At 42.9% G+C, this 17,322-nt stretch overlaps 1 long non-coding RNA gene across 1 annotated transcript in view; it reads right to left on the bottom strand.

The window, feature by feature from the left end:
• The window catches only part of LOC308070786, a 290,385-nt gene extending 284,738 nt beyond the window's left edge, over positions 1 to 5,647 (bottom strand). The window contains exons 1-2 of the long non-coding RNA XR_013930854.1: positions 4,635 to 5,647; positions 4,324 to 4,595 (exon numbers count right to left, since the gene is read on the bottom strand). This is a non-coding gene — a long non-coding RNA (uncharacterized lncRNA). The remainder of the gene's footprint in view (positions 1 to 4,323; positions 4,596 to 4,634) is intronic.
• Between the last annotated feature and the right edge of the window lie 11,675 nt (positions 5,648 to 17,322).

The raw sequence follows: 17,322 nt of genomic DNA, 5'->3' as shown, positions 1-17,322 counted from the left end.
CTCCAGGGGAGCACTGCTGCACTTACCCACAGTGAGGGGTTTTTTTGGCTCTGCGTGATCGCAAATGTGAGAGGTCCATTTTCTCACCACAGGAAGCAGGGAGCAGAACTTTTGTTCTGTGCCTCACATGGCTGCTGGGGCAGGGTGAGAAGTAGCAAGAGAATTCCTTCCTGGCACTTTTTTCAGAGGAGCAGTGCTGCACTTTCCCAAGGTGTGTTTTTTTGTCTTTCTATGAGTGCAACCATGATGGGTCAATTTTCTCACCACAGAAAGCAGGGAGCAGAACTTTAGTGCTGTGCCTGACATGGCTGCCAGGGCAGGGTGAGAACAGCAAGAGAATTTTTTCCTGGTACCTTCTTTATGGGAGGAGTGCTGTACTTTCCCAAAGTGACTTTTTTGGGCTCTTAACGACTGCAACACTTAAGGGTTAATTTTGCTCATCACAGAAAGCAGGGAGCAGAACATTTGTGCTGTGCCTCACACGGCTACCAGGGCAGGGTGAAAAGCAACAAGAGAATTCCTTCCTGCCACCTTCTCCAGGGAGCACTGCTGCACTTTGCCAAGGTGACTTTTTTGGGCTATGCATTATTGCCAATGAAAAGAGGTCAATGTTCTCACCACAGAAAGCAGGGAGCAGAACTTTTCTGCTGTGCCTGACACGGCTGCCAGGGCAGGGTGAGAAGCAGCAAGAGAATTCCTTCCTGGAACCCTCTCCAGGGGAGCAGCCCTGCACTTTCCCAAGCCATGTTTTTTGGTTCTGTATGGGTGTTAATGTGCTGTGTCAATTTCCTCACCAGAGAAAGCAGGGAGCAGAACTCTTGTGCTGTGCCTCACATGGCTACCATGCACGGTGGGAAGCAGCGAGAGAATTCCTTCCTGGTACCTTCTCCAGGGGAATTTCCCAGTTCCCGAGAGACTCCTGGCACTGGCTGCGAGGGGGCTCCCAGCCGAAGGGTGGGCCTGGGTGTTGTTGGGGTGGGAATTGGTGATGTCTCCTTTCCTTAGTCACGTTAACACTTTGGGATAACAAATGGATGCTTCGCTCCTATTGCTCTTTTATCATATCGCTCACAGTCACTGCTACTGGTTCCTTTTATCATATTGCATGCTATTTTCTTTTATTGCAATATAAGAAACTGCATTTGATATATTCCATTATTTGATATACTTGATAGATTTGATTATATTTGATGTGGAGTTCAGCTTTGCTGTGTATCCAGTCAGCCAGCAAAACATAATTCGGCGTAGTCGGCAGCGTACAAAGTAAAAATCTCTCTATTTAGGAAAAAAAAAATGTTCCTCGACTTGCTATTGTCAGGTGGGAACCATTGCCTTATGGTGTTTGGGCCAGAGTGGTCTGGTGGTGCTGGGCAGTTGGGCCATGCCAGGGACAGAGGGACGGGGGCAGGGGAGGGGGCGGGGGGAAGGGGTTTAGGGACGGATGGGTGGGAATGGATGAAGGTGTTTAGGGATGGAGTGGGGTGTGTGGGGGTGGGGCAAGGATGTGTGTTTGTGGGAGTGGGTGTATGGGGGGTGGGGTGTGGGGGGAGGTGGGGTGGGGGAGTGGGGGAGGTGGGGGTATGTGGGGGGGTGCGTATTGATACACGGGGGGGGAGGTGTTGAGGCTGTGTGTGTTATTTAGAGAACAGAGTGGGGAGTCTGGGGGAAGGGTTTTAGGGACGGATGGGCAAGGTTGATGAAGGCCTTTAGGGAAGGACGGAGGAGGAGGTGTTGGGGTTGGGGGAAGGACTTTAGGGACGGACCGAGGGTGGGGGAGGGACTTTAGGGCCGGACCAGGGTCTGGGGGAGAAGTTTTAGGGCCAGGGCAGGGAGGTGGAGGTGGGGGATGATTTCAGGAACAGCCTGGGGTGGAGGAGGGTGTCAAGGGAAGTCTTTCAGGGTTGTTTGGGGGGAAGGATTTTAGGGACGGATGTGGTGTCTGGCGGGACGTTTGATGCCACTGTATAGATTCCACTGTATATACATTTATGTCCAGGGATTCTGCTAAGGGGAAGCTGCTGGCTCGGCAAAGGGATAAGATGTCTGAGCTCCCCAGTTGCCACGCTCTGATTTGGTGTGTAGCTCTACGTTAAACACACCTGCGCACAAAGGTTAGGCCAAGCTGACTCTCTAAAGCTGTTAGAAGTGACGAAGTAAGGGACCTCTCATCCAGGGAGTCAGCCTTGGGAAGGATGGGGAACAAAGAATGGGTGGGGAAAAGATCTCCGTTCTCTTCGGTGATGCAGAAAGAGCCTCTGGGTGAGGACGTTGTGGTCGCAGGAGGAGACAAGCCGATAGAGTGCTGCGATCCACGGAAAGTTGGTTGGAATTCGGACAAAGGTAATTGTTGTGGGGGGAGATCGTGACCTCTGACTCAGATAGCCCCCCGAGAGAGGGCAAGGCCCCGCCTGGGGAGCACAGGGAGCTAGTAAAAAACCTCAGCGGTGCTGTCTGAGGGTGTGTGCTCGTTTGCATTAAAGCAAGCAACTTGTAACCCATCCCGTGCCTGACTGAAAATGCATGTGTAATGCGCTATGAGTGTGCAAGTGCTCTGCTGTCCGTAGTGCGTACCCTCGAGGAACTGGGTGAGCACGCTCAGAGGAAACATTCCCCCGTGCTCCCAGCACTGCCATAAAGAATGCCGGCCTTCTGAAACTTGCAAGCAAGTCTTAGAGGGTTTTTCTCCCTGACCGACTTTATGGTATCATTCCCACCATACTGGAGAGAGCAAATCTTTTTCTGTTTGGTGGTGAAAGCAGCTTGGGGAGCGTCACTGAAGTGCAGCACTTTTTTAACCTCAGGTCTAAAGTGCCACTGGTCCTACCGTGGAATACATCCTTCCTCAGGCTTTCAGCAAACGGAAAGGATGCATCAAACCCACCCCACAAACATGTCCTGCGCTTTTTTTATCTTTCCTGGAACGTGGGGACATGACCCTGCTGGGCCATCAGGGCCATCTGCCTGGGAGCCAAGATGGTGCCTTTACATTCCAGGCTAAGAACTTACCTTCTTTTTTTCCTTTTCAGTGACTTTAGAGCCATCCTTAGGGAGGCTGGTTAAGCTGGTTTACTGCACAGCTGGTCGCCAGTGGAGGGAAGCGGTAAGCTCTGCTATCGCCTTTGGTGTTTACTTGTTACTGTGTTGCTCATTTGAGTGATCTTACCATGCCCTGGCAAGCAGAAGCTATCACTCCACTTTAGGCCTTGGTCTAAAAGCCATGCAAAGCAATATTGAAAGTCATTCTGAGATCTGGAACAGGCCCCAATGTGCATTTTATAAAAGTGCTTCTTGGCTGCTCTTTACCTTTGTATGGGTGTTTTTCCCTTTTCTCCAGACTGTTGAAGCTCTGAAAGGCGCCAATGAGCTGCTCTCCCTCAGTTTGCTCCTTTGCCTTTGGGGAGTGCGTTTCATGTTTTCTTCATGGCTTTGCAGAGGAGAAAATCCATGAATACACAGCCTTGCTTGAATTGATCTTGCTGGAAAGTGGTTGAAAGCTTATTGCTGCCCCATCTTGCAAATGGCATACATTCTGGTTCTGATTTGATGGGCAGCGTGTCGGCTTGTTGGATAACTGTAGAACGATTCAATTGCTCAAAGCAGCAATGCTGATAGGGAGAGTTTACGTACTTCCTTGCACAAAGCAGTTCTGGGCTTTTTTCCCTCTGCGTGTGTTTCTGTGCAGACATGTGCGTGAAACACAGGTGTCTCTCTGTGCCACAGGTGGGACTGATGACAGCTTTTCATTTCATTTCAACTAGAATTTAAACAAAGATTGTGCCTGCAAAAGAATTTGAGCAGCTGTCCTTGTTTCCCAGAGCAAGCATCCAAGCACTGGGGAGCAGTTTGCAGGATCAGAACCTGAGCCTGCTCTGGGTGGTAAATCCTCAGGAGAGGAAAGAGAAACCCCAATTTTTTCAATACAGATCTAGTTCCCTTAATATTTTGAGCAGCAGAGGGGGGTGAGATGGGGCGGTGTGGTGACAGGAGAGGGACAGGAGAGGGACAGAGGAATGAAGAGAACAGGGGTGGATCTGGGCAGGGAGTGGAGGAAGGAAACCCCTGCTGAAGAGTCAGCAAACCATGAAGTATTCCTATGTGCTAAATTTCATCACACTAGCCTGTTTCCACAGCAAAGACTCCAAAGTTGCCCAAAGAAACAAGGAAAAGAGCAATTGGTACTAGTGATGGCAAACACGATGGAGTTCTTGGCAGCATGAGGAAATAGATAACTACTGTAGGAAGTTCAATGACCTAAACTGATGGAAATAAATCTCTGAAACATTTAGGGCAGCTATTGCGTAATTTTTATGTCTGTCTGACTACATATCGATCGATCGATCAATCGATCTTGCAGAAGACCCAGTTGCAAGACCCTACAGTAATATACCTCTGTTCCTGGTAATAATACTTAGCCCTAAGACTCGACCTTAAGACTCAATATTAAAACTCAACCTTAAGACCTAACCCTGAGACCTAAATTTAAGACTTAAGCTAAGACTTAACCCTAAGACATAATCCTAATACCTAACCCTAACACCTAACCTAAAGACCTAACCCTAGAGACTGAACTCTAAGACTTAACCCTAAGACTTAACCTTAACACTAAACCTTAACACTTAAACCTAAGACTTAACCCTAAGACCGAACCTAAAGACTTAACCTGAAGACATAACCTTGATACATAACCTTAAGAATTAACCATAAGACTGAACCCTAAAGACTCAACCTTAAGACGTAACCCTAAGACTTAACCCTATAGACTTAACACCAAGACTTAACCCTAAGAACTAACCCTAAGACTTAGCCCTCAGACTTAACCTTAAGCCTTAAATCTAAGACTTAACCCTAAGACTTTATCCTGACTCAGTTCTAAGACTTAACCATAAGACTTAATCTTAAGAATTAACCTAAAACTTAACCATTAGGCCTATCCCTAAGACTTAAACCTAAGAACTAACCCTAAGACCTAACCATAAGAATTAACTCTAAGATTTATCCTTAAGACTTAATGCTAGGACTTAACCTTAAGATTTAATCTTAAAACAGCCAGAAGACATAATCCTAATACCTAACCATAAGGCCTAACTCTAAGACTTAAGCCTAAGACTTAACTCTAAGACTGAACTCTATAAAATTATCCCAAAGACTTAACCCTAAGACTAAATCTTAAGACTTAACCCTAACACCTAAACTTAAGACTTAAGCTAAGACTTAACCCTAAGACTTAATCCTAATACCTAACCCTAAGAGCTAACCTAAAGACCTAACCCTAGAGACTGAACTCTAAGTCTTAACCCTAAGACTCAACCTTAAGACTTAACCCTTTGAATCTATCCCTAAGACCTAACCCTAATACCTAGCCTAATGACTTAACCGTAAGACTGAACCCTACGACTTAACCTAAAGACTTAACCATAAAACTTAACCTTAAGACTTAACCCTAAGACTAAATTGTAAGACTTAGCCCTAAAACTTAACCCTACATATAACCTTAAGACTTAACCCTAAAACTTGACCCTAAGACTCAACATTAAGACTTAACACTAAGACCTAACCCTAAGACCTAAAATAATGACCTAACCAGAAGACTGAACCCTAAGACTTAACATTGAGACTTAACCATAAGACTTAACACTAAGACTTAACCCTAAGACCTAAACGTAAGACTTAGCCTTGAATCTTAATCCTACGACTTAAGCCTAAGACTTAAACTTAAGACTTATACTTAAGACTTAAACCTAAGACTCAATCCGTAAGACTTAACCTTAAGACTTAACCCTGAGGCTTAAGCTTAAACTTAACCCTGAGACTTAATTCTAAAACATATCCCCAAGACAACTCTAAGACTTAAACCTAAGACTCAATCCATAAGATTAAACTTAAAAATTAACCTTAAGACTTAAACTTAAGAATTAAACATAAATCTTAACGCTGACACTTAACCCTAAGACGTATCCCAAAGACTTAAACTTAAGACTTAACCCTAAGACTCAAAGCCTAGGACTTAAGATTTAACCTTAAGACTGAACACAAAGACTTAACCCTAAAACTTAAATTTATGAGTTAACCTTAAGACTTAACACTAAGACATAACCTTAAGACATAACCAGAACACTTAAATTTAAGACTTAACCTTAACACTTAACCGTATGACTTAACCTTAAGATTTAACCCTAAGACTTAAATTTAAGACTTATCCTTAAGACTTAACCCTAAGACTTAAATTTAGGTCTTAACCTTAACAGTTAACCCTAAGACATAACCCTGAGACTTAAACCTAATACTTAATCTTAGAGACTTAACCCTTAGACTTAACCTTAAGACTTAACACTAACACTTATAATTAAGACTTGAGCTTAAGACTTAACCTTGTGACTCAACCTTAAAAACTGAACCTGAGACTTAACCCTAAGACTTAACATTAAGACATAACCTTAAGACTTAACCGTAAGACTTAACTCTTAAGATTAACCTTAATTCTTACCCTTAAAACTTAACCCTAAGACTGAACTCTAAGCCTTAAGCCTTACACTTAAACTTAAGACTTTATCTTAAGTCTTTACTCTAAGGCTTAACCCTAAGACTTCATCCTATCTTAACTTAAGACTTACCCCTGAGACTTAAAGATTTTAACACTAAGAATTGACCCTAGGTCTTAAATTTAAGACATAACATTAAGACTTAACCCTAAGACTTAACCTTAAAACTTAACCCTGAGACCTAACCCTAAGACTTAACATTAAGACTTAACCTTAAGACTTAACCAAAAGATTTAACCTTAAAAATCAACCCTAAGACTCAACCTTAAGACTTAACCCTAGGACTTAACACTAACGCTTAACCCTGAGACTTAGCCTTAAGAAGTAACCCTAGGACTTAACCCTGAAACTTAACCTTAAAACTTTAACATTAAAATTTAAGACTTAACCTTAAGACTTAACCCTGAGATTTAACCTTGTACGACTTAACCCTAGGACTTAAATTTTAGACTTCACCCTAAGACTTAACCCTAAAAGTTAACCTTAAGACTTAACCCAAAGACACAACACTGATACTTAATGTTAAGACTTCACCTTAAAACTTACCCCTAAGACTTAACCCTGAGACTTAATCTTAAAGATTTTAACCCTAAGAATTATACCTAGGTCTTAAATTTAAGACTTAACCCTAAGACTTAACCCTAAGACTTAACCCTAAGATATAACCCTGAGACTTAACCCTAAGACTGAACCCTAAGACTTAACCTTAAGACTTAACCCTAAATCTTAACCCTGAGATTAACCTTGAGACTTAACCTTAAGACTTATCCCCAAGACTTAAAATTAGGACTTAAACTTATGACTTAACCATAAGACCTAACCCTGAGATTAAATCTTAAGACTTTAACCCTAAGACTTAATAGTAATACTTAACCTTAAGACAAAACCCTAAGACTTAACCCTAAGACATAAACCTAAGACGTAAACTTAAAGATGTAACTATAAGTCTTATCCTTAAGACTTAACCCTAAGACATAACTCTAAGACTTGATCTTAAGTCTTAACCCTAAAACTTAACCCTAAGACTTAACCCTAAGATTTAACCATAAGACTTCACCTTAAGACTTAACCTTAAGATTTAACCTTAAGACTTAACCCTAAGACATAACCCTGAGACTTAACATTGAAACTTAGCCTTGAAACTTAACCCTGAGACTTAACCCTAAGAATTATCCCCTGTTGCGACGGAGGGAAGACACAGTCACTCAATATGAGTGATCAGCAGACTTCATTTATTGTCCCTTACAGTCACCTTTTATGCCTTGTTATAATTAGCTCATACATATTACAAAAGTTAAGCTCATTATTGGTTAGTTGCCTAAATACCAAGCCCGCCCCTAGTTTCTCTTCTGTAGTTATCTGTTCCCACCTGCAACATTCTTTTCCCACTGCAGTCTTCCTGTTATTGTGTAACTTTTGCTTTACTTCAGATAAGCTGAGAGCGATGTGCATTTTTGTCCAGCCAGCTGGACTATGTCTATGAGACCTTTTTCAGCTAGCCAGTTATCCACAATTCCCCCGTTTTTATTTTGGGCGACATAGGCTTGGTTGACCATTTTCAATAACAGTGTTTTAACACAGGAAAATACACAGCCAACTTATAAAATCTCAGTTCAGAAGGATAATTCCAGAAATACTTGAAAAATAAAGTTAGCTTGAAGCTTTAATTTAGATGCTCTTTCTGTTCCAGTGATATAAAAAGTTTAAAAAATTCAAAGGTAATTTTAAAGTTCTGAACATGGACTAATGCAAGCTCAAAACCCAAAAAGAAACCAAACTGGTGTTTGACTAGGAATATTTGCAAATATTGTAGTGGAAAATCCCTGACCATTAACAATTTTCTGTCCAAATAACAACTGCCCTTATGCAACCAACCAGTCCATACATTTTCTGAAGAATACCTCATTGATATCAAAGAATTAACAAAGGGAAAAAATTAGTTCTAAGCTATATACATTCATAAGTGGATTTTTCAACAGTTACATACAGATTTACACACTAAGCCATAATGGCTTGTAGGTGATACACACAGGAAGAGTACCTTGCTTATCTGTCTGAATGTCTATGCTAAATTTGACAACTATGCCACAAGCCAAGCCTACATGGGTGCTGTATGTTATGCACGTTCCTTAACAAACAGAAGTATAATAGACAAATCCCCAAGATCTAGTCCCCAACCTAATTATATTATTTTGTAGCCAATTAAGGAAATTAACACAAATGTGCATATCTACGTGTGCACACACCTTTTAGTTCAGAACCAATCCGTGATAAAAGGCCTTAGCCTTATGGCATCATCGAATCTTAACAAGTACAGTAATTAAAAATGCAGTCTTACTGTAAGTGCGATTTATGCTGACATTCCCTCAAATGCTACACGTGAGTATTTCTCACTTAACTGCCTCAAGTTAAAATAGTAGTATTTGTTAATATGTATTGAAAAATCATTAATTCTCTACAATAGCAGTTGACTTCCATAACACTATGTAAGCAAAAGAGGCTTAAGACGGGTTTTCTGAATACTAACAATTTATTTTAGACTGTCTAAACTCAGGTCTTGAAAGATTTCACTCTGCCAGACGTAGAAACACTGTTGCACTCCAGTTGTGATATCCCTTTTCCCAAGTTGTCACATGCACATCTCGCTCAAGCAACATTATTGTTAAAGTTTCTCTCTGCTACATAAAAGCATATTGCACTTGTAGATATAAAAGACAGCACCCTTACTTAGATTATTACCTTATTACCTCGTAACTCTTAGTATACCTTGTATCTCTGATTTCATCACTTCAAAAATTCACCAGGAGCAGATAAAACCACAGCATCAGACTAAACTACACCTTAACTGCTGATTCAAATAAAGGCATTCTCTTCAGATATGCCTAATGTTTACAAATAATTTTGGCTGGTTTTGATCAAAAAACTATTATTACAATAATGATCAAAAATAATAATCCCGTTTGCAAAATGCCTTTAAGCCAGCCTCCTAGTCCCAACCAATTTCCACATTCAGAATACAGCATAAATACAGAATACAGAATAAATTATCTCCATCAAGGCAAAAAGGCTTCATTTTAAACACAGAGATGTTTGCTAGTTCAAGGCAGAAACCCATTTCTTGTAGAGGACATCTGAAGCACTTTTTTTTTTTTTTTTTTTTTGTGGGTTTGTAATCAATTCCGTATTTTTCCTTGAGAAGCTTAAGCTGTTCCTCTTGTTTCAGGAGTGTTTTCAACTCTGATTTGTCGAATAGGTCCGTATTTCCCAAATATATCATACATTTCCTCCGCTGTGATTTTATACGGCAGGTTCCGAATATAGAGGATCCGATTGACCTCTGGGGGCAGCCAGATGTTAGCTCGCTTGGCCGCTTGCATCGCCATGGCGACGATCGGAGGGGGGGGGGGTGCCGCCTTGGAGAGAAACCGCGGCCGGGAAGGGGCCTGCCGGGCTGCGCGCCGCCGCTCGCCGCTGCCGCGGGGGTCCCGGATGCTATCCCATACGCTAATAACCCGGGTAATTCCTTTCTACAATCTATGTCCTGAACGCTCCGCTTTTCTAAAAAGCATATGAGCGAATCGTACGTCACTTGTCTCTCCACACCTTCGTCAGCGCTGTTGCAGCCTTTGCGAGACTTCGGCGACGCGTGGCCGGCGGGACCCTCTGTAGGTGCTCCCGGGCGCGGGGACTGTGCCCTTCTGCCTCCTGCGCTGCTTTCAGGACTGGTACCCGAATCTCCGTCGAACCGTGGCTCGCAGGTTCAGCCCTCTCTAGGGTCCCTGTTCGGGTGCCATTTGTTGCGACAGAGGGAAGACACAGTCACTCAATATGAGTGTTCAGCAGACTTCATTTATTGTCCCTTACAGTCACCTTTTATGCCTTCTTATAATTAGCTCATACATATTACCAAGCCCGCCCCTAGTTTCTCTTCTGTAGTTATCTGTTCCCACCTGCAACATTCTTTTCCCACTGCAGTCTTCCTGTTATTGTGTAACTTTTGCTTTACTTCAGATAAGCTGAGAGCGATGTGCATTTTTGTCCAGCCAGCTGGACTATGTCTATGTGAACTTTTTCAGCTAGCCAGTTATCCACAATCCCCAAGACTTAAACTACGGACTTAACCTTTAAGACCTAACCCTGACTCAACCTAAAGATTCAACCTTAAGTCTTAACCCTGAGATTAACCTTGAGACTTAAACCTGAGATTAAACCGTAAGACTTTAACCCTAAGTCTTAAACTTAAGACTTTAACTTAAGACTTAACCCTGAGATTTAATCTTAAAACTTTAACCCAAAGACTTAACCCTAGGACTTAACCCTAAAACTTAACCCTAAGACTTCACTGTAGGACAAGGCCTCAAGGACAGGAGTCCAAGTACTGATAGCCTGATGAACAGAGACTTGCTAGAACCTGTAGGGCACAAGCCCTGGGAACCAAGGAACAAGCTAACTGCAGACCCCTGAGCCGTTACAGCTGAGGAGGCAGCCAGGCGGACAGAGAAACAAGTAGTCGGATAAGGGAACGGATGGTGCCGATATGTAACTTTGTTAATCAAGAAAGCCGCCTAGAAAGAAACTCCTTAACTTTGGAATAGAAATTATTGCTATGTCAAGATAAACTAATAAGTTCCTATTGTTCTAACGGTGTGCCTTAAATGTCAACCAATCAGTGTTTTTTACGCTTAAGATTTAACCAATCAGTGTGTAATATGTAGAAAGTAGAAACGTATACAAGTGTAAGAAAATCACTAATAAACCGACAACTTGCTTGCATCAAGCTGCGTCCCGTCTCTTCATTCGCTGCAAATTGGTGACCCCGACGTGATCTGGTGAAGGATCTGATGTGGAGGGACTCTCGAATCGCCTGACTGAGCAACATGCAATGGATCCCACAGAACTTTGAATGATCCGCTGAAAGGAAGCGGGAGCCGGCCTGAAATCCCTCCGGAGTTGAGAGGTGAGCTGTGGGAAATCCGTAATGGGGAATCAGGTTTCGTCCCCAGAAAGAGACGTTTATGAGCTTATGAAAGGTCTCCCTAACAAACATGAGAAAAGTATTTCTGAGCATGACCTTAAAGCAATGCTTAAGTGGGTGCAAGTAAATATGCCTGCCGTGACTGCAACTACAATTTTCACGCGGGAACTTTGGGACGACACAGGGGTGAAATTGTGGGATTCTGCGACAAAAGGCAATACTGAGTCCCACCATCTGCTCTCTTCGTGGAGAGTTATTTTTGAGACTCTGAAAGCACAAAAAGAAAAGGCAGAGGAAGGAGAGGAGGAGGAGTCGCAAGCTCCTATAGCCCTGTCCTTATCAGCCTCTAAATCACAGTGCTCCAAACCCCTGGGTATCAATGCAGTGGAGTATCTGCCAGAAAAAGATCCCTTTGACCCAGGACTGGTAGAGCCTGAACAAGAACCTGATTTATACCCTCCTGATCTACGTGATGTGTGGGCAAAAATAAAGAAACAAGCCTTAAAGGAGGGGGATCTAGAAATGGCTAAAACTATAGTTGCTCCGGTCTTGTATTCTCAGGGTCGGGCAGGGGGAGCACGATGGGGGGCTCTTTCTTTTTTGGTTGTTAAAGAACTGCGCCGCACGGTTACGGAACGTGGTATTTCTTCTCCCTGTTTTATAAGTCTGTTATCTTCTGTGTTTGATGCTTATATCATGACTCCTCATGATTTGAAATCTTTAGCACGATTGCTGCTAACCCCGACTCAGTACACGTTATGGGAGTCGCACAGGAGAGGGGGACTGCAAGCACTCCTGCTCACGTACGTTAACCATAATGATGCTGCATCAGCTGCGCTGGCAATAGAGCATCTTGCGGGCACCGGTGCACGTGCTGATCCGGTAGCGCAGGCTCAACACTGCCCCCGTGCGGCTCTCGAGGCAATTAGAGAAGAGGCGAAAAAGGCTTTTTTCCAGGTCCCTGACGTACAAAAGCCACAAAAAGCCTTTACTAACATCACTCAGGAGTCTCGAGAACCTTATATGCAGTTTATTGGTAGACTAAAACAGGCTTTGGAACGTCAAGTAGATAATGCGGAAGCTCGGGATATATTGTTAACAAAACTAGGTGTTGAAAATGCTAATGCTGATTGTAAAAGGCTACTGAAGTCTCTTCCCAACCCGAACCCCACTCTGGTGGAAATGGTGGAAGCATGTAACCGAATCGGTACGGTTGACCACAAGTTTGAAGCTATGGCTGCTGCTTTTGCAGCGATGCGTGGTGTGGGGAATTGCTATGGTTGTGGTAAGCCTGGTCATCTAAAGAGAAATTGTCTTGCGCGGGCTGCGGGGAATAAACAACAACCTCCTGGTCCTGGAGTTTGTCCGACATGTCAGAAAGGGCGTGATTATGCTAATCGATGTTGACCTAAGTACGACTTCCAGGGACAACCGATACAGGGAAACCGACCACGGAGCGCGGGGCAGCGACACGCGCAGACACAAGTGCCACAGCTGACATTTCAACATCCTTGGAGAGAAGCACCGACACCTCAAGTCTCTGTCCAGCAACCTCAGGCAGCGCTGGATTGGACCTGGCAACCTCACACACAGTAACACTGCTCGATTCCTTGGTTCATTTATTATCAACAAATGTCAAAGGACCATTACCCCCCGATACACAAGCTCTGTTAATTGGTAGATCTTCCACAACATTGTCTGGTCTCTTTGTTTTACCAGGTGTTATTGACTCTGACAGGGTGGACGAAATCAAAATCATGGCACGGACTCCATTTCCACCTTGTACGATACCTCAGGGTAGTCAAATAGTGCAATTGATTCTGATTCCAGCAAGGGTAAACTCTCTTACCACTGATCATCCTCCGCAGAGGAGAGGAGGTTTTGGATCCACAGGGTTACCTCACATTCTGTGGGTACAATCCATTTCTCCACAGTGGCCTATGTATCAGTGTACCCTTATTTACAATGACCAACAAATAGCACTGAATGGGATCATTGACACTGGAGCTGATGTCACAGTAATTTCTCAAGCCAAATGGCCTCCGCAATGGCCACTGACTAATGTCTCTCAGACACTGGCTGGGATAGGGGGGACCGGTAACAGTCGTCAGAGTTTGGAACTAATTCGAATTCAAGGACCAGAGGGACATGTGGCTTCTGTTAAACCTTTTGTGCTGCCTGTCCCTATGGTTTTGTGGGGATGTGATGTATTGTCACAATGGGGAATGTCCATCCGTACACATTTTTAGATGGGGCCATTGAAGTGCGTGACACCCTAAAAATAACCTGGAAAACTGATGTTCCTATTTGGGTGGATCAATGGCCCCTTCCTTTGGAAAAACTTCGTGCACTTCAAAACTTAGTCTCAGAACAACTGTCCCAAGGACACATTGTACCTTCTACTAGCCCATGGAATTCACCTGTTTTTGTTATTAAAAAACAAACTGGCAAGTGGCGCTTGCTCCATGATCTTAGAAAAATTAATGATGCTATGGAAGATATGGGAGCCCTCCAACCCGGGCTCCCATCCCCGACTATGATCCCTCGACATTGGCATCTAACTGTCCTAGATCTTAAAGATTGTTTTTTCAGTATCCCGTTACATCCAGATGATGCCCCGAAATTTGCCTTTTCATTTCCAAGCATCACCATGCAAGCTCCATTGCAGAGATATCAGTGGGTTGGACTGCCACAAGGTATGAAAAATAGCCCTACAATGTGTCAATGGTATGTTGCAAAAATACTCAGTCCTGTCCAAAATGCTATGCCTACTGTGTTATTGTATCATTATATGGATGACCTTTTAGTGGCAGCACAACATCACGAAGTCATGGAGAAAGCTGTAGCCCTTGTCACAGATGCCGTGAATTCGGCAGGTCTCTCTATAGCACCAGAAAAGGTCCAGAAGTTTCCCCCTTGGAAATATCTGGGCTGGCGAATAAGAGCACAAAGTATTGTTCCTCAACCATTGCAGATCAATACCAATGTAAGAAACCTGCATGATGCACAGAAATTACTGGGAACAATAAATTGGGTTCGACCATTATTGGGAATTTCTAATACAGACTTGGGTCCTTTGTTTGACCTACTAAAAGGGGACACTAATCTTTGTTCTCCACGTAGTCTTAACTCTGAAGCAGATACATCTTTACAAAAGGTTGCCTCAGCTATCGCTTCTCGACAGGCCCACCGATGGGCTCCTGAACTACCTTTTTACTTGATTATTTTAAACCCTGCACGACAGCCTCATGCCCTGATATTTCAATGGGACCTTCAGAACTCAGACCCCCTGTCGATTACTGAATGGATCTTTTTACCTAACCAGTCTACAAAAACTATTTTGACACAACATGAAATGTTTGCCTCTCTGATTGTTCAAGCTAGATCACGCCTGTTAACCTTATCAGGGAAGGATTTTGTCTGTATTTGTCTACCAATAACAACAGTATACTTACAATGGCTTTATCAGCAATCAGACACCTTTGCTATGGCACTTGCTGACTATACAGGTCAAATAACTTCTCATCCACCTTCACACAAACTGTTTAACATTGACTTTCGTCTGATGTTAAAACCCAAAAGAAGCAAACAACCCTTACAGGCATTTACTGTCTTTACAGATGGATCAGGCAAATCACATAAATCTGTTCTCCTATGGTGGGATGATCAACAGAGACAATGGGACTCGGACATAGAGACAGTCTCCGGTTCACCTCAAATAGTAGAACTGAATGCAGTTGTTCGTGTTTTCCGAAAATGGAATGTACCACTCAACCTTGTTACTGATTCTGCTTATATTGCAGTTGTTGTTACACAAGCCGAAGCTTCTGTGCTGCAGAATGTTTCACATTCACAACTTTTTACCCTGTTACAGGAACTTATTTTCCTTTTGGACTCTCGATCTGCACCTTATTTTGTTATGCATATTAGGTCTCACACCTCACTACCTGGTTTTCTTGCAGAAGGCAATCGACGAGCTGATCTATTGACGTTACCAGTTCAAGTATTGCCAGACCACATTGCACAAGCTAAACTAAGTCACTCTTTTTTCCATCAAAATGCTGGAGCTCTTAAACGACAGCTTGACCTTCCTTCTCAACAAGCGCCAAATATTATTGCTGTCTGTCCTGATTGTCAAAAACATTCTTTCCCATCAATTGCTGCAGGAGTTAACCCTAGAGGATTACAAAGCCTACAATTATGGCAAACAGATGTCACACATTATTCTGAATTTGGTAACCTTAAATATATCCACTCTTCCATTGATACATTTTCAGGTGCCTGGTTTGCCTCTTGTCACACAGGAGAAAAGGCACGAGATGTTCGTAGACATTTAATGCGTGCTTTTGATACTTTGGGTATTCCCTTAAAGATAAAGACAGATAATGGTCCAGCTTATGTTTCAACAACTATAAAAACCTTTTTTGCCCTATGGGGTATAACTCATATTACTGGCATTCCTCATTCCCCCACTGGTCAATCTCTCATTGAACGGTCTCATCAGTCGCTAAAACATCTATTACAACAACAAAAAGGGGGAATGGGAATGGCTATTCCAGAGGAACGGTTACAGAAAGCATTGTATGTTTTTAATTTTTTAAATTGTTCTTTAATAGATAACAACCCCCCGACAGTTCGACATTTTACTGCAAATACCTTCTTCAAGGCACGGGTTAAAGCCCCAGTATTGGTTCGAGATCCAGAAACAGGTAAAATTATGGGACCATATGCTCTTGTTACATGGGGAAAAGGTTATGCTTGTGTCTCCACAGAAAAAGGACCCAGATGGATCCCAGCAAAGAATGTACGACCTTTCCGTGAACCTTTACCGCAGACAACTGATACCGACACCGACCCTACAGAATGAAATAAAAACTGTGTGAGGATTTCTGTTTTGCATTAATGTCAGGTAAACAAATTCAGGATGTAGCATCTAGATTTCACTTTTTACAGCGCTTGGAACGGACAATATCGCCCTGGATTAAACCACTTAACAAAGGTAATACGTTTGGACCAGTCCAGATCCCCAACGCACTGACGGCACCACTAGCAGATATTATCTTCCGTTACATCGACTTTCAACGACACTGTCATGAACCAGATTGGACAGCGTCTCGATTTCTACAGTTATGTTGCTATGAACATGGACCATCTTGTCGACCGTGGATCAAGGTTCATCGTGAACTCTGTGATCACGATCGCTGGTGAGTTGTAAGACTAAGGGACAGATGGGGTCATTGGATGTGTTCTGAGTGTAATAATCAAATATTAAGGTTTAATCGTATACAGTGGGCTGAACGTTTTATGGGAAAACCTCTTTTGGAATTAGAGGGAGTTACAGGGTTAGGTTCTGAGATTTTGCCAAACTTAGTTTTTGCAAATTTTTTATCATTGATTGAAAGCCTAGAAGTACGGGCTATTGCACAGTTGTTGTTTCAATATATTGTATTAGCAAGCAGAATTTATAATATTAACAAGAACATTACTGTAGGATTAGAGTGTGGACAATCAATTGCAGTGCCTCGGTCATGGACAGTACGACCAGAAGAATGGCTGGTTGTAAAACGACGATGGAAAAAGAAAAAGAGAAACAAGTGTTGTCAGTAATATGGATAATGATGTTCATACCTGGACCTTGGCCTATTGAAGGTGGCTCTTATCCCCCTTTTCTACCAAAGGTAAATGTTTGGGTCACGTTGGCGAACTTGACTGGACAGGATACTCTGTGTCTTGCTATGGCCACTCCGGATCAGCCTTTTCCCACATGTCTTGTGGGCTTACCATTAGATGAATGGCCTATACCTAGGG

This window comes from Falco punctatus (genome assembly GCF_963210335.1).
Source record: "Falco punctatus genome assembly, chromosome: 10".
Taxonomy (NCBI): Eukaryota; Metazoa; Chordata; class Aves; order Falconiformes; family Falconidae; genus Falco; species Falco punctatus.
This window is presented reverse-complemented; position numbering and strand designations above follow the sequence as displayed.